At 49.9% G+C, this 18,900-nt stretch overlaps 1 protein-coding gene across 2 annotated transcripts in view; it reads left to right on the top strand.

Moving 5' to 3' along the window:
* LOC138517039 (zinc finger protein 615-like) overlaps positions 1–18,900 on the top strand; it is a 57,222-nt gene that overhangs the window by 5,628 nt on the left and 32,694 nt on the right. Inside the window, exon 2 of one of the 2 annotated variants that reach the window (XM_069632554.1) lies at positions 2,033–2,125. The exons of the other annotated variant lie outside the window; for it this stretch is intronic. The gene's annotated coding sequence lies outside the window, so the exon portion shown is untranslated. The remainder of the gene's footprint in view (positions 1–2,032; positions 2,126–18,900) is intronic. 2 annotated transcript variants of the gene reach the window in all.

An 18,900-nucleotide genomic window follows, 5' to 3' on the forward strand; every position in this document is an offset into this window, starting at 1 on the left:
TTTGGAATTGTTATCAGGCAACCCTAGAAAAAACACCTAGAACGAATAACGCCCTGGAGGGATGGCACAGCAGGTTAAACAAACAATTTAACATCAATAACCCCACGTTGTGGCATTTTTTACGCGACTTGCAGGATGAAGAACAACACCAACAATTTAAATTGACACAAACCGTTTCCTTAACTAACCAGGCACAACCGAGAAAAAAATACAGAGACTATGAAGGAAAACTGATACAGTTAATAGAAGCTTTTGACCCCCAAAATAAAGAAACCTTCTTAGACTCTATAGCGTTCAACTTGAAATGTTAAAAAAAATTACTCACGTTTCATATAAAGGTGCAGTCCATTGTGCCATGGCAAAAGTGATTGCGAATAAAACATCTTGGTGATGCAAAATACAGGAACTGGAACGGCAATCCATTGGAAATAAACTCAAAAAAATCAAAATACACATCCAGAGAAAAACCATCCTTACCTAAAAAAAAAAAGCCAAGAAATATTCGAGTACACATCCAGGAAAAACTCGATCGAAATAAAAAAATAACCAAGAAAATCCGTGGGAAAAAACAAGAAAAGTCCTCATGCAGACATAAAAGCCAATGCTAATCCATAAAAAAACCACGTTGTAGCCATAATCCGTAATCCAGCGACTGCAAGTAAATCCACTGGAAATCCATAATTCATCGAATCCAGGAAATCCTGTAGAAATCCACAGTCCATGTAATCCGAGTAAATCCAGTTGAAAAAAGGTAATCCAAGGAAAAAAAAAAAAGAAAAATCCATGAAGATCCAGGAACAGCTTGCAGGAGACGCGACCGCAGCAGAAACCGATAGAATATGAACTTTAAAAATGGCGCTTACGTTTTACGTAGGACTAAGTAACGTGGATTTAAATAAGTAAACAAACACAAAATTAAAATATATACAACTGTTATTATTGATGCAATAGCACCATCAAGAGGAAAATAGATGTATTACATGTTAAAAATATGACCGAGTTTGACATACAAAATCTGTAAACTTATATTAATATATATATAAATGTATTAAATAATGTTATATTATAATACTTTTCATATAGTGTATATTACTTTAGAAAAAGTTAGTTATTAAATAAAATAAAAATAATAAAAAGTATGGTTTTTACTTACCTTTGAGATTGACATAAATTCGAGATTGCTTGAAAAATTTCGAGATTATGACTTTCGAGATTTTTTATTTTCAGTCAAATAAATTCGAGATTATATTTTTCGATATTTAGAAATTCGAGATTTTGACTGACCACCGGCACATGGATTAAGACAGGTCAAGGTCATCTATGTTATTCAGGGGTTCATCCAGACCTCCCTTTTCCTTTTCAACGCTTCGCCAGAATTGTATGGGGGTATGTTTGTATGTATGACCACTTTGTGGGGTGTGAATGGAGTGCTTTGTCCTTAGTCTCTCTACACTGTGAAGAAATATTGCCAGCTTGATGATTAGAACTTGCTTGAGTATAGGCACTCTTCTTTTGAAGTAAAACACGTTGTAAACAAAGAGTTGCAAGAAGTCAGACAAATAGTAGTACTTGCTTAAAGCACGACTCTTGAGGCTGTAGCCACCCTATGGTTATAACTGTGAGAATTGTTCTTTGGTTTTTGGGTGGTGGGTTGGAGGAAGCTCGGTGTTACGGAATGCTCGTAGAAGCCACACCTGAGAGCAGTACCCCAGAGTTGGACCTTGTGGAAGGGCACTGCCAAGTAAGCGTTTTATTTTATGCTGCTAAGTCTTGTGGTGCCCTAGAGTTGGAAGGGGTTATTTGTGTGGTCATCCTTAGTGTGGGGCAAGCATGGCAGCTATGTGGTGGGTGCTGCAGCTATGGGTTGCGTGCTGCTGACAGGAATTCACAACTGAAGGCTTGTTTGTGTGGGTATTTTCTTCTCAGTGACTGGCAAAGCAGAGGCACTGGCAATGCCGAGGGCTCGCAAGAACCATTGTTGAGTGTTTATTTTCTAAGATTAATATTCTGAAGTACTGTTGTTACTTTCCAGGGTCAGTGGTCAATATAAGACAAGGCAGTGCCTACCAATTTCTGAGGTTGAAGCACGTGACATTCTCTGCATGTCTCACCACAGTGAAGTTAGGTAAGAAGTTTGGTGGAGAGGGATCCAAAGCTGGTGCATTGTGTGGGAAGTTTGTAAGTAACCAGCAAGCATGTGTTCATATGGGTTGCTTCAGCTGGGTACTCCTGGTTGCAGAATTATTTTGGAGTGCTGTAAAATGGAGAGGTTGTTTATTTGAATGCTTAAAGGTTTTAGAAAAGTTGCCATGTACAGAGGGATTGTTTTTGTGAAGTGATGAGCAAAGCAGGTTTGAGTGCGACTGCGCTTACTGGATGCAAAGCTAGAACCCCAGCCTTGAAGAGGCAATACTGAATTCCTGAATGGGCGTGGCCAGCACAGTCAGTCAGCAATGTCCCTTGCCTATCTTTCGATGCTGGAATCCACCCAGCTCTTTAAACAGGGCTCCTTACAAAATGTAGAAAACACTACAGCACCTGTGAGGACCCTTTTTAGAGGACCATGATTGTCCTGCCCCTGATTTTACTTAACAGCCTTTTGGTGCACCTCATTCGGTACATGAAATTCAGGTAATCGTGATAGGCTTTAACACAGGAGTTTACATTTTTTGTTAGATGAGGAACTCGTTTTGAGATGGAGCGCTTCTTTTTGCCCAAAAACAATGGTGTCAAAAGGAAGTCAGAAATTGGCAGAGAATGAAACCTGCAATGTCCAGGAAGTGATGGCACATACGTAAGCTTCTCCTTGACCAAAATAAAACAACCTACCACTGATGCTGAGAAAATGGTTCTACCAGCAGGCATGGAAATGTGCAGGAGAATGAGTGCTGAAGTGCAGCTTTGTTGTCTGTGACCATGGCAATCTGGCCACTGGCCATGGCCAGAGGGGACTGGCTATGTGGTTGCAGAATCCCATTATGTGGGAATTTCGTAGGCAAAGTTGGAAGCATTGTTCTGGAAGAAGGTTTTCCATATCCCGAAAGCAGTACCATTGGCCGGTGTGCTTCACGAACTGGCTCAACTTCCAGTCCAGACCTTTATAAATCGGGGTTGTCTACAATTCTATGCCAAGACTTTGGTGCCCCAGCCTGCTTCTTTCTTTGTCCATCATAATTCTATGCAGGGAAAGGTTTCCTGTAGAGCATTGGAGCAGTGGGGGCGATTGTGTAGAGAACTGTTGCTAAAAATAGATTTGTCAACCGAGGAGTTGTGGGGGGGGGGGAAACCCCAATAAATCAAAAATGAAGTTGTATAGATATGTATGTATGGATTGAGTTGAGGGCAGAGTTAATGGTATATCATTGTTTAACAACCATTTTAGTTGGTCAGTTAAAAATGTTAATGTGCTTTCTCCATACTTAACGAAACACCCTTCCAGGGACTACGATTTTAAAGTCCTGAGGTTGTAAATAAATTTGCTCCCGACAAGGGAAGTGTTGGGGATTAGGGGAAAGGTCTGAGAGGCACGCGACTGTGTCGGTATTATTTGAGTGGGGATCAATCCCTAAAGCCTTTGTGCGTATCTTGTCCTGCTTTACCTCCCGCCCCCTCCCACCCCCAGGGAGAGAAAACACATTGGGTTAGACTGGTTCTTAGCCGGTGATGAGTTTTGGATTAGGATTTTATTATAGTTTTAGATTTCTTGGGGGAAATATGCTAGAGTTTTAGATATTTTGGGAAACGTTTTGGATTTTTAGTATTGCTATAGAATTAATGTGTCCGACTGATTAATAATGTATTTATTTTTACTATGATTGACATGTGTGAAAAATACAATTTTGAACTAAAACACACAATAAATACAATTAAATAAATATGTGGGTAAAGTGGACGGGGGACCCTGTGGCGCCCGTTCTGACCCACGTTGCAGGGACGGAACTGATGCTGCAGGGGTGTAAGAGAAGCGCTGGCCGACGGCAATAAGTTAAGTAAGGGAGGGGTGATGGATATAAGGGTTTGGCTTGTTTGGCTGAAAGTCAAATAGATTTGCAGCAAAATAAACTACGGTCAATTCCACCATAAATGTATTGACCTCAGTCAAACAAACCATATCCGCTGCAAAACATGAACACTGCAGATTGTGAAGAATCTGAAGGTAGCCACACATCCTTTCTCATATATCCTCCTCCCAGGGGGCTAGGGAAAGGCCATTGCTTTTGGATCCTGGCCCTGGGTGTGGATGTGCAAGGGAGGGTCACCTGGGTGGAGAAGACTTGGGGAGTGGGGATGAGGCCCCTTGGGTGAGACACGGTATGCCATATTTCCCTTTCAAGATGTTCTATCAATCGCCTAGACCTTTGCAGGGTATTGTAGGTTAGACCCTTATTTTCCCATAGACATTCATACATACACACACCACTCTGGTACTGTGACGAAGACGATGACTAAAGAGCTATGCAGGTGGAACAACCCGGAAAGTCCACCTAATAGCTTTGGCCCGTGTTGGGTAAGATTTCCACAGAACTGGCACTCTTCCTGACCTGGGTCAACCCCAGAACATTTTGCTTTACTGGTGGGATATTTTTCCTTCATACCTCAGTGAGTGGGAACCTTTTTCCACACTCCCATAATCTTTAACTCCTTTTATGGGTGTCATTTTTAAGACTCTCCATAGTGTCTTTTTAAAGTTATCCTCTTTAACAACTTGTTGGCAATAAGTGCCTGTTGTTGCAGGGTTGTTTAGGGGCTCTCATTTTAACTTTCTTTTGCTAACCTTTAGAGAACTACAGTTCCCAAGGGTAGAAAGGATCTTTGGATCCCTTTTACATTTTGTTAAGTGAAACCATCACACCCCACCTGTATGTGGAGTGCTGGGGAGATGCAATGTATCCCCTTTTACACTAAAACTGTAACAATTCTGTTGTAGGGACAAGCTTACCTTCAATGGCGGGTGGCAGTGATACCTTGTATTAATTTGGTGCACCTTTACCGCGGGCTGTGTTCATGGCTGCAATAAAGGGACCTAAGGGTGTACATTCTGACCAAAATGGCCCCTGTCTTCTTTTTTTGCCATTTTAGTCTTTCTTGTCATTTCTTGTTCCTTCCCCTGACATCCAGCGTAGGAAATTCTTTTGTGTGATTTTTATCTTCAGCGGGAGTCCCCTGGACTCCCCGCCCAGGCTCCAGTCTGTCTGTCTGTGAGGGCAGGAAGTGAGGGAGGAGTCCAAAACTCCACAGCCCTTTGTCTTACGCCTTGCCTGAATGGGACAAATCCCAGTGGGGGTGCTGGCTGTCCTGATTGGACAACCAGACCGCCCCTTCTAGTAAAATGCAGGGAGAGAATGCAGAGGTTGTGTTGTAATTCCTGATAAATACTGTGAAGCTGAAGAGTAGTCAACCACTGGAACTTAAACCGAAGAGGATGACGAAGGAGAAGCAGCAGAAACTGTTTCCAGCGACCGGAGAGCCTGCTGTGTAAACCGAGCCTGCTGCAGCCCTTCCTTCCAATCGACCTGGAGACTCTGAAAACGATGATCCGAACCCAGAGCCTGGTGAGACCCACTAGACTCAAGAAGACCTGCATTTTGAGCCATCCCACACGTTGCTTCAACCTTCCGTTGCTGCAATACCCCAATACCCTCGGACCTTATCCACTGTGCAGCGCACAGTCTTCTGCATCTCATTGAAACTTCGTGGGCATCCTGGTGGATCTCCAGAGACACGAATCGTGTGAAGCAGAGTGCTGGTCCTTTGTAACAATGAGAATTCAACTGTGATTTTCTGTCTACTTCTGTGCTCCTTGAAAAGGCGCCAAATCTGCAGAACAACATTCAGCTGCGAGGGAAACCTTGCCTAGAGCCTTCTACATCGATCCCTGCTGCAAAGTCCCTTCTGAGGTCTTGTTTTCAGTTACCACAACATGGAATCCACTGACCAGGTATTTGGCTGCAGATCTTGAAGACCTCTTGCTGCACATTCTTTTTCAATGCTGAGGAACTGTGTTGGCTTGGGTATGTACTTACCGGAAGCCTGTTCGGATTTCTGTGTAGCTGTGTGGTGTTTTCTGTGATGGGGAGGTCTCTCATCCAATGCACCCGGTCCCAATGTTAGAATCCTGCTAGGGTGTCTTCTGCGAAGCCCCTGAACCCTCTTCTAACCCTAGAAGTAAAGTACTCACCTGTTTGCCCAGTTTCCCTAAGGAACTCTGACTTTTGCTTCTAAAGAACCTATTCTGACACTGTCTGTTAGTCACTAGTCCCTAGTGACCCCCACTTTTGCCGCTGAGAACACTCATGCTCTAAGAACCAGGGAAAGAATTTTGAAAGGATTGGGACTTTTGCCTAGAAAAGAAATGTTTAAAAGTTACTTACTTGTAAAGAGTTGGTTGGTAACTGTAACTCTAAGAGTGAACAGTTACAAAAGTTCTTACTTATCTTGAATGTTTGATGCACTATTCTCAAACATATGGTTAACATCTTTTCTTTCCTTAGAAACTGTTTTGCCAGTCAAATGGAAAGTAGATGTGAGGGCATTTTACTCTCCTGTGATTAGGTTGTGCCTCTTCCCAAAAGTAAAGTGTGTGTTTCACCAGATTATTCCTGCAGGATAATTGTATGAGTGCCCTCCAACTGTTGGTATCACCAGATTAGTCCTTTGAGGATAATTGTATGAGTGTTCCCCAAATGGGCCTTGCTTCCCCTGACTTGCTGCGATCCTGTCCAGAATAAGTCTGCATTAGGTTGTTGCCTACCTAGAATAACCTTGAGTCATTCAGTAATGTGGAACATTGGGGTCTACATTCCCTGTGCTATCTAACCCAGAGTCTGTGGTTCTAACTGTCCCTTATAAGTCCTACATCAGTTATCCGTATAGCTGGGAAACATCTAACCTGGACTGCTTGTGAGATTGAAAAAGTATGTGGGTTTTACTTACCTTGATTTGGCTGTGTGCCATCCAAAAATAAGTTACACGAGTTACTGCTTATCTCTATCTGTGTTTCTCTGATCCCAAAAGCACCTGCAATTGAATATTATATCCTTAGGTTTTACTCAGCTAGTATAACTGTGTGTTATCACAAAAGTAGTTATAGGTTTTTACTGTACCTGGAATAAGTGTTCCACTATTCACAAAAGGTATATTGTTCAGTGTACTGATTAAGTGATTTGTACTAAGAGTCATTGTAAAACTGGTAGGGTCTACTGCCCTTGCCTTACTGAAAGTAATTGTTAAAGTAACCATTGTTTTTTTTCTCCCCAAGAATAGGGGTGACCTATACTGAATGGGTATGAAAAGGTTTTGACTTCCCTAGAATTACTATTGGGTGTTCCAAATAAGGTTTATGCTTTGGTCTGTGCACCTTCAAGCATAATGTTGTGTTTTGATAATTGTGATTACATATACTGTGTGATAGTGCTTACTTACCCCTAGATTTATTTGGGCCTACTTGTATTTAAATAAATCCTTTATTTTTACACATCACAAGTTGGGCGGTAATCCTTAAATCAGGCGGAACAGTATTAGCACCGCCAATACCGCTCCGCTCGATCACAAGTACAAATACCGCCAGCGCTAGTACAGCCGGCGTAAGTACAGCCGGCTGTGAGCGCGCCGGCTGTAATAGCGCCAGTATCCATTCGCGCTATTACAGAGCAATCACGAGTATGGCGTAGGCGCTGAAAGCGCCAGAAAACCGGCATAAAATCCACCGAAAACACCCCTACCCAAATGCTGGAGGTAAAAGAACACTGGAGACAGAAAAAAGTGCCCAGATTAAAAGAATGCAAATCAGAGGCCTACAAAGGACCCACCCATGCACAACACACCCTCCCCAACACCATAACACCAGCAGGAGCGGGGAGGAGACAGCAATAAGGGCCCAGGTGAAACCAATGCAAATCACAGGCCTACAAAGGACGCACCCATGCACAACACTCCCTCCCCAACACCATTACACCATCAGGAGCAGGGAGGAGACAGCAATAAGGGCCCAGGTGAAACGAATGCAAATCACAGGCCTACAAAGGACGCACCCATGCACAACACACCCTCTCCAACACCATTACACCAGCAGGAGCAGGGAGGAGACAGCAATAAGGACCCAGGTGGAACCAATGCAAATCAGAGGCCTACAAAGGACCCACCCATGCACAACACACCCTCCCAACACCATAACACCAGCAGGAGCAGGGAGGAGACAGCAATAAGGGCCCAGGTGAAACCAATGCAAATCAGAGGCCTACAAAGGACCCACCCATGCACAACACACCCTCCCCAACACCATTACACCAGCAGGAGCAGGGAGGAGACAGCAATAAGGACCCAGGTGGAACCAATGCAAATCAGTGGCCTACAAAGGACCCACCCATGCACAACACACCCTCCCCAACACCATAACACAAGCAGGAGCAGGGAGGAGACAGCAATAAGGGCCCATGTGAAACCAATGCAAATCAGAGGCCTACAAAGGACCCACCCATGCACAACACACCCTCCCCAACACCATAACACCAGCAGGAGCAGGGAGGAGACAGCAATAAGGGCCCATGTTAAACCAATGCAAATCAGAGGCCTACAAAGGATCCACCCATGCACAACACACCCTCCCCAACACCATTCCACCAGCAGGAGCAGGGAGGAGACAGCAATAAGGGCCCAGGTGTGCCCACTGCAAATCAGAGGCCTACAAAGGACCCACCCATGCACAACACACCCTCCCCAACACCATAACACCAGCAGGAGCAGGGAGGAGACAGCAATAAGGGCCCAGGTGGAACCAATGCAAATCAGAGGCCTGCAAAGGAGCCACCCATGCACAACACACCCTCACCAACACCATTACACCAGCAGGAGCAGGGAGGAGACAGCAATAAGGGCCCAGGTGGAACCAATGCAAATAAGAGGCCTACAAAGGACCCACCCATGCACAATACACTCTCCCCAACCATAACACCAGCAGGAGCAGGGAGGAGACAGCAATAAGGGCCCAGATGAAACCAATGCAAATCAGAGGCCTACAAAGGACCCACCCATGCACAACACACACTTCCAAACACCAGAACACCAGCAGGGAGGAGACAGCAATAAGGACCCAGGTGAAACCAATGCAAATCAGAGGCCTACAAAGGAGCCATCCATGCACAACACACCCTCACCAACACCATTACACCAGCAGGGAGGAGACAGCAATAAGGGCCCAGGTGAAACCAATGCACACCAGAGGCCTACAAAGGACCCACCCATGCACAACACAACTGTCATGATGCCTGCCTCCAAGGAGCCAAACCAGGCCCGGCACCCTCAGAGACAGACACCATGCATTCAAGGGAAGTCCCAGCAGCCCCAGATGGGGGCCCTTTGGACTCAGTCCTGGCGCCGTTGGCGTCAGGCTCATAGGGGACATCAGTCCTGGCGCCATCGGCGCCAGGCTCATACAGAAGTAGGTTGGGAGTAGTGCTTGGTGTAAAGTTCCCTGTGTAGACCATGCTGCAACTTCCAAGACTGGAAGGAACTATTTTTCTAGGGACTACTTGATCTCTAGGGTGTGACCGGTGGAGGAATACATATTTCTGGGGGAAGAATACATACCTGGAACTACTTGAAAGGCTATTTAAGCCACACCCAAGCAGCAGACCACGCTTCGCGTTGTTCTGCACTTAGCAGCTGGACGCTCACCGTGCCTGCTCCTACCTTGGTCCTCCATCACGCCTGCCAGCATCCTGTAAACACCTAAAGAAGAAAAGGGAAGAGACCCGGTGAAAACAAGAACCTTACCTGATACATCTGCACTCCGGATTCTGCACGCCGACGATCCTGCAAAGAAGGCAAACATTTTAAACGCGCATCACGTCGCGCGCAGCACGCTGCATTTCACTCACCTGCACGTGGCGTTTTCGAGTCCTGCGACGTTCATCCGGAGCTTCCACCGCCATCCAGCACCTATTGGAAGGAAGGAGAAAGAGAGGTGAGAAGGGAAACACAAATCTAAGTAGAACTTACCTGTGGTTCAATTCCCTCTCCGCCTTCGGGTTTGTGCCATACCTTCGGCATCTCAGCACCCCGGCCCCTAAGGGGAAAAGAAACAGACATTGTATTAGTGAGAGCATGTGAGAACATTAGCAATACGCTCACTCAAGACTTACCCATTTGCAAGAGAGACACAGCAGCTCTTTTCGGGTCGGCGCCTTACCTCCGGCATTGCCGTACCCCGGCCCCTATGGGGTAAAAGACATTGGACATTAAAGGAGATACTTAAAACTGCAAAGGAATCTCTCATCAGAATTCTTACCAGAATTTGACTTCATCCAAATCGCCTGCAGCCCGGAATGTTCTCCAGCACCTGCGAAAGAAAAGAACAGATGAGTGAATATAAACCCAAACTTGCCATAAACATTTGCGGTATGACGGGAATGGACAAACTAGTTTAAACTCATCAATCCAGTGAAGTAACTGGAATCACAACGCGCCCCTGCATCAGAAGCAGGATGGAGAGGTCGTCATTTTGGTCCCTAAGGTGAGTCTTCGCAGGGAATCCCAAAAGGGTTTCACGGAGGGAGAGATGGGAAGTGGGAGGTCGGAACATCACCCGCAGACTATTAACCCTTCCTTTTCACACACAGTGGGATATTCCTCCGAGCCAGAAAAGCCAGGTTGGGGAATCCAGTCCAGTCCATCTTCCGGGTCTTACGCATCTCTGCAGAAGAGGTAACAGCAGTCCCAGCCACGCCCGCGCCTCCGTGGGAGCCAGGTGAGCGTTACAACAACCTCCCCAACACCATAACACCAGCAGGAGCAGGGAGGAGACAGCAATAAGGACCCAGGTGGACCCACTGCAAATCAGAGGCCTACAAAGGACCCACCCATGCACAACACACCCTCCCCAACACCAGAATACCAGTAGGAGCAGGGAGGAGACAGCAATAAGGACCCAGGTGGACCCACTGCAAATCAGAGGCCTACAAAGGATCCACCCATGCACAACACACCCTCACCATTACACCAGAAGGAGCAGGGAGGAGACAGCAATAAGGGCCCAGGTGAAAACAATGCACACCAGAGGCCTACAAAGAACCCACCCATGCACAACACACCCTCCCCAACACCATTACACCAGCAGGAGCAGGGAGGAGACAGCAATAAGGGCCCAGGTGAAACCAGTGCAAATCAGAGGCCTACAAAGGAGCCACCCATGCACAACACACCCTCCCCAACACCATTACACCAGCAGGAGCAGGGAGGAGACAGCAATAAGGGCCCAGGTGAAACCAATGCAAATCGGAGGCCTACAAAGGAGCCACCCATGCACAAAACACCCTCCCCAACACCATTACACCAGCAGGAGCAGGGAGGAGACAGCAATAAGGACCCAGGTGGAAGCAATGCAAATCAGAGGCCTACAAAGGACCCACCCATGCACAACACACCCTCCCCAACACCATAACACCAGCAGGAGCAGGGAGGAGACAGCAATAAGGACCCAGGTGGACCCACTGCAAATCGGAGGCCTACAAAAGAGCCATCCATGCACAACCCACCCTCCCCAACACATTACACCAGCAGGAGCAGGGAGGAGACAGCAATAAGGACCCAGGTGGACCGACTGCAAATCAGAGGCCTACAAAGGATCCACCCATGCACAACACACCCTCCCCAACACCATTGCACCAGCAGGAGCAGGGAGGAGACAGCAATAAGGGCCCAGGTGGAACCTATGCAAATCAGAGGCATACAAAGGACGCACCCATGCACAACACACCCTCCCCAACACCATTACACCAGCAGGAGCAGGGAGGAGACAGCAATAAGGACCCAGGTGGAACCAATGCAAATCAGAGGCCTACAAAGGACCCACCCATGCACAACACACCCTCCCAACACCATAACACCAGCAGGAGCAGGGAGGAGACAGCAATAAGGACCCAGGTGGAACCAATACAAATCAGAGGCCTACAAAGGACCCACCCATGCACAACCACCCTCCCCAACACCATTACACCAGCAGGAGCAGGGAGGAGACAGCAATAAGGACCCAGGTGAAACCAGTGCAAATCAGAGGCCTACAAAGGAGCCACCCATGCATGCACAACACACCCTCCCCAAACCATTCCACCAGCAGGAGCAGGGAGGAGACAGCAACCAGGGCCCAGGTGGACTCACTGCAAATCAGAGGCCTACAAAGGACCCACCCATGCACAACACACCCTCCCCAACACCATTCCACCAGCAGGAGCAGGGAGGAGACAGCAATAAGGACCCAGGTGAGACCAATGCAAATCAGAGGCCAAGTAAGGAGCCACCCATGCACAGCACACCCTCCCCTACACCATAACACCAGCAGGAGCAGGGAGGAGACAGCAACCAGGGCCCAGGTGGACCCACTGCAAATAAGAGGCCTACAAAGGACCCACCCATGCACAACACACCCTCCCCAACACCATTACACCAGCAGGAGCAGGGAGGAGACACCAATAAGGACCCAGGTGAAACCAATGCAAATCAGAGGCCTACAAAGGGCCCACCCATGGACAACACACCCTCCCCAACACCATTACACCAGCAGGAGCAGGGAGGAGACAGCAATAAGGACCCAGGTGAAACCAATGCAAATCAGAGGCCTACAAAGGATCCACCCATGCACAAAACACCCTCACCAACACCATTACACCAGCAGGAGCAGGGAGGAGACAGCAATAAGGGCCCAGGTGGAACCAATGCAAATCAGAGGCCTACAAAGGAGCCACCCATGCACAACACACCCTCCCCAACACCATTACACCAGCAGGAGCAGGGAGGAGACAGCAATAAGGGCCCAGGTGAAACCAATGCAAATCAGAGGCCTACAAAGGACCCACCCATGCACAATACACCCTCCCCAACACCATTACACCAGCAGGAGCAGGGAGGAGACAGCAATAAGGGCCCAGGCGGACCCACTGCAAATCAGAGGCCTACAAAGGACCCACCCATGCACAATACACCCTCCCCGACACCATTGCAGGAGCAGGGAGGAGACAGCAATAAGGGCTCAGGTGAAACCAATGCAAATCAGAGGCCTACAAAGGAGCCACCCATGCACAACACAACCTCCCCAACACCATGCTGCCATTTGGAGCCGGGAGCCTTGATGTGGACATCTACCTGCTGCGCCTGGAGCTACAGAGGCCAGCCAACCAGGCCAGGGCCCTGGGAGTACAGGGGGAATTGGGGATGAGGAGGAGACCCTCACCAGCAAGGTAGCCAGCCATCCCCAGGCTCAGGCCAACACCCTTGGCCCTGACTGAAGGGCAGCTGGTGACGAGTACAGGCTGGACAGGGCAACCATCGCACAGTTGCTGAACACAATCCAGGATGACATAAGCAGCCGCATAGACATCAGCACTGCTGTGCCCTCACTTGTCAAGCTTGTGTTGGTACTGCAGTACCTGGGGACTGGCAGGTACCAACACACCGTGCCATGATGCATTGTATGGCCCAGTCCACCTTCAGTGCCGTGCTGGGACAGGTGCTGGATGCACTGCTGCTCCATGTGAATGAGCACATTCCATTGCCAGCCACACAGGCACAGGGGGACCAGCTGAAGGGCCAGTTCCATGCTATTGCCCAAGTCCCCAATGTCATAGCAGCCCTGGACTGCACACATGTAGCACTAGTACCACCCCGGGCACAGGAGGCAGCCTACAGAAACCGTAAGAATTTCCATTCCCTGAATGTGCAGGTGACATGTAGCCCTGACCTCACCTTCAGCCTCTGCTACGCCCGCTATCCAGGATCCACCCACAACTCCATGGTCCTGCGCAACAGTACCCTGCCAGCCTACATGAAGAGGCACTGAGGCCAAAACACATGGAGGCTGGGTGAGTACAAATGTAGTCCCAAATGCATGTTAAATGACATCTGATGGGGCTGGACATACACAGTGAAACCACTGCATGCCAGCAGGAGACATAGGCAGCACCAGCACTGCAACATTGACATGCATGTACCTCGCTATTGAACCTTTGGATATGTTCAACACAGCAGAACACACCCAGTCTGAATGGCAAAGACATGTGGCGGCACAGTCACATATGGAAGCCCAACTACGACAAAGCCTCCTGTGTGTGTCGCAGTATTGCTTCCCACCCTGTCACAGCAGAGACATCCCACCCTGGCCACCCGACAGTCATGCCAATGTTACACGACAGTAGGCACATCCACAAAAGCACCACACATAACTAGTTTGATTAAGGACAATGTACATCCCTGAAACACCGACCCCTGATTGGCCAATCACTTGCCTGGAGAACTGTACATAATAGTGCCAATCAAGGGACCGGGTACTGTTACATTCAGTAACGGAGGCGTTGCTAGTTGTAAGTACTCCATTGAATCAATGCTGCCCCTAGCACAGCACACACCACAATGTAAGTGACCATATGATAACTAGCCCACATGTTGCCACATGTTGGCAAAATCGTACTTGCATGTGCCATGCTGCACAACATTTGCTGTTGCAGGAATGTGCCACTGCCCCCCGATGCCGATGTGCAGCCACCTAGGGATGGGAGTGAAGATGATGATGTGCCAGAAGCTGCTGCGCGTGTACACAGGGATGGGGTGAGGTGCCACTGCCCCCCGATGCCGATGTGCAGCCACCTGGGGATGGGAGTGAAGATGATGATGTGCCAGAGGCTGGTGCGCGTGTACACAGGGATGGGGTGAGGTGCCACTGCCCCCCGATGCCGATGTGCAGCCACCTGGGGATGGGAGTGAAGATGATGATGTGCCAGAAGCTGGTGCGCGTGTACACAGGGATGGGGTGAGGTGCCACTGCCCCCCGATGCCGATGTGCAGCCACCTGGGGATGGGAGTGAAGATGATGATGATGCGCCAGAGGCTGGTGCGCGTGTACACAGGGATGAGGTGAGGTGCCACTGCCCCCCGATGCCGATGTGCAGCCACCTGGGGATGGGAGTGAAGATGATGTGCCAGAAGCTGGTGCGCGTGTACACAGGGATGGGGTGAGGGGCCACTGCCCCCCGATGCCGATGTGCAGCCACCTGGGGATGGGAGTGAAGATGATGATGTGCCAGAAGCTGGTGCGCGTGTACACAGGGATGGGGTGAGGTGCCACTGCCCCCCGATGCCGATGTGCAGCCACCTGGGGATGGGAGTGAAGGTGATGTGCCAGAAGCTGGTGCACGTGTACACAGGGATGGGGTGAGGTGCCACTGCCCCCCGATGCCGATGTGCAGCCACCTGGGGATGGGAGTGAAGATGATGTGCCAGAAGTTGGTGCACGTGTACACAGGGATGGGGTGAGGTGCCACTGCCCCCCGATGCCGATGTGCAGCCACCTGGGGATGGGAGTGAAGATGATGTGCCAGAAGCTGGTGCACGTGTACACAGGGACGGGGTGAGGTGCCACTGCCCCCCCGATGCCGATGTGCAGCCACCTGGGGATGGGAGTGAAGATGATGTGCCAGAAGCTGGTGCACGTGTACACAGGGATGGGGTGAGGTGCCACTGCCCCCCGATGCTGATGTGCAGCCACCTGGGGATGGGAGTGAAGATGATGATGTGCCAGAGGCTGGTGCGCGTGTACACAGGGATGGGGTGAGGTGCCACTGCCCCCCGATGCTGATGTGCAGCCACCTGGGGATGGGAGTGAAGATGATGATGTGCCAGAAGCTGGTGCGCGTGTACACAGGGATGGGGTGAGGTGGCCACCGCCCCCGATGCCGATGTGCAGCCACCTGGGGATGGGAGTGAAGATGATGGTGTGCCAGAGGCTGGTGCGCGTGTACACAGGGATGGGGTGAGGTGCCACTGCCCCCTGATGCCGATGTGCAGCCACCTGGGGATGGGAGTGAAGATGATGATGTGCCAGAAGCTGGTGCGCGTGTACACAGGGCTGGGCTGAGGTGCCACTGCCCCCCGATGCCGATGTGCAGCCACCTGGGGATGGGAGTGAAGATGATGATGTGCCAGAAGCCGGTGCACGTGTGCACAGGGATGGGGTGAGGTGGCACTGCCCCCCGATGCTGATGTGCAGCCACCTGGGGATGGGAGTGAAGATGATGATGTGCCAGAAGCCGGTGCGCGTGTGCACAGGGATGGGGTGAGGTGCCACTGCCCCCCGATGCCGATGTGCAGCCACCTGGGGATGGGAGTGAAGATGATGTGCCAGAAGCTGGTGCGCGTGTACACAGGGATGGGGTGAGGTGCCACTGCCCCCCGATGCCGATGTGCAGCCACCTGGGGATGGGAGTGAAGATGATGATGCGCCAGAGGCTGGTGCGCGTGTCCACATGGCTGGGCTGAGGTGCCACTGCCCCCCGATGCCGATGTGCAGCCACCTGGGGATGGGAGTGAAGATGATGATGTGCCAGAAGCCGGTGCGCGTGTGCACAGGGATGGGGTGAGGTGCCACTGCCCCCCGATGCCGATGTGCAGCCACCTGGGGATGGGAGTGAAGATGATGATGTGCCAGAAGCCGGTGCGCGTGTACACAGGGATGGGGTGAGGTGCCACTGCCCCCCGATGCCGATGTGCAGCCACCTGGGGATGGGAGTGAAGATGATGATGCGCCAGAGGCTGGTGCGCGTGTCCACAGGGATGGGGTGAGGTGCCACTGCCCCCCGATGCCGATGTGCAGCCACCTGGGGATGGGAGTGAAGATGATGATGCGCCAGAAGCTGGTGCGCGTGTACACAGGGATGGGGTGAGGTGCCACTGCCCCCCGATGCCGATGTGCAGCCACCTGGGGATGGGAGTGAAGATGATGATGCGCCAGAGGCTGGTGCGTGTGTACACAGGGATGGGGTGAGGTGCCACTGCCCCCCGATGCCGATGTGCAGCCACCTGGGGATGGGAGTGAAGATGATGATGTGCCAGAAGCTGGTGCACGTGTCCACAGGGATGGGGTGAGGGAGGGGAGGTTGGTCAGACAGGGCCAGGTTGATAATTATTTTTGATACGAGTGATGGGTACATTTGACACACATCACATGAACATTAAAGAGTACATTATCAGAATCATGACTGTCCATGCTGTGTATGAATTTTGAACGTGATTCCCCCAGTGAACTCCCAGCACACAATCCCCCCACCCCCTGTCAACTCATAGCACACAATAACCCTCTCCCCCAGTCAACTCCCAGCACAAAATCCCCCATGCCCCCAGTCAACTCCCCAAAACCGTGCAGTTGGGTGCATGTGCCCGAGGCCCGCCACTATTGTGCCATGTCCATCTACAATGGTCGCGGGTGCTTCCCAAGTCCAGGACTCTCTGGTGAGCGGCATCTAATATTGTGCATGGATCGGCGTAGGTGATGGCTCTGGGGATCCCTCCGTGGGTGTAGTCGAGGTCGATGGAATGGCTCCGGTAACCTGCAGCTGCTGGCGGAGCAGATTGTTTGTCTCCTCATCTGCTCTGCATGCGCAGATAGGCCCTCGTACAACTCCCGTACCCTCTGCCCGAAACCTGTCAGGGCCGCTGTGCATCCCTCCACCACTGTACGGGTCTGTGCATTGTCACGGGCCATTCTCTTAGAAACATTCTGTATGGTACGGCTGATGGCCTCGATGTGGGTACTGTGGATGTGGTATATTTCAGACCAGGATGCACGCCTGTCAGGGCCTTGCACCTTGCCATGTTTATGTTTATGATTATTCATTTATATTGCGCGCCAGACCCACAGGTATCGGGGCGCAAGAGCAACAAGGTTATTCTCAGCTTGGTTACAGTGCTGTACAGTAATTACAGTGTGTACATAGGTTAAAGTAGTTGCAGTTATAAAAGCAGAAGCAATGGCAAGTCATTTACAAATATACATAGGGGCAGGCAAGGGTGAGGTTAGTGGTCATTTTCCTTTATCCACTGAATGTAGTTATGCCTAAAGTGGGGGTAGGTTTGAGGTGTTGTTAAGGTTGGTGGCAGAGAGTTCCAGTGTTGGGCTGGTTCACCTGGAAGCTGTTGCCACCAGTTTTGGTTTGTTTGAACGTGGGGACTGTGAGTAGGTTGGCGTTGGCAGTTCTGGTAAATCGGTTGGGGGTGTATCTCTTGATTCTGTCGACTAGGTAGCGAGGGGCTGCATTGTTAAGGCATTTGTGTGTTAAGGAGGCTACCTTGAGGATAATGTTGTCGGTGGTAGTGAGCCAGTTGTGGGCTCTACTAATGTTGGAGATGTGTTCTTTTTTGGGGATACTCAGCGCTGCTCTGAGAGCATTGTTTTGCAAAATCTGGATTTTGTTTGTAACATATTTATTGGCTCCTACATATAGGAGTAGCCATGCTACTACTGTGCTGCACCTCCAGGTACACCTCCCCACTTGCACATTTCATGCACTCCCAGCACTGAGTGGGGTCATCTCCAGTTCAGTGTCTCGGGGCTACTTGTTTTACACGTGTGGGTAATTATGCGCCTTGCTCTTGCACTTGGTCTGCCTTCCCTTTTTGCCGCCCTACCCGGCCTCTGTGCACTTACATGGAGGTGTTGTTATAGGTTTAGCTATTTGCTGTGGGAGTAATGATGGATTCATGCATGCAGTGTGGACATCCACTGGTCATGGCTGATATACTGGTCCATGATACGACACTGCCAGCAGCCAGGTATGCTATGCTGTTCACTGCCCCTCCCCCAATTCAACACTGCCCATGGCCTAATATTTAGACTCTCCCAGCAGCCAGGTATGCTATGCTGTTCACTGCACTCTGTTAGGCGGAATTTGCATGCAGTACTCTCTGGGACCACCACATACAACTAGGACTACAGGTGTAAGCAAAACCAACCTTGGGTATAAGTCTGAACTACACAATTTTGTGGTAGCGAGCTGAGCAGCCAGGCTTATCTCAAGAGGGAATGTGAGCAGTACAAGGATGTTACACAGAGGTCTTACAATCACAGTGGTTGAAGTAGACACT

This window comes from Ambystoma mexicanum, chromosome 6q (genome assembly GCF_040938575.1).
Source record: "Ambystoma mexicanum isolate Mex_15411 chromosome 6q, UKY_AmexF1_1, whole genome shotgun sequence".
Taxonomy (NCBI): domain Eukaryota; kingdom Metazoa; phylum Chordata; class Amphibia; order Caudata; family Ambystomatidae; genus Ambystoma; species Ambystoma mexicanum.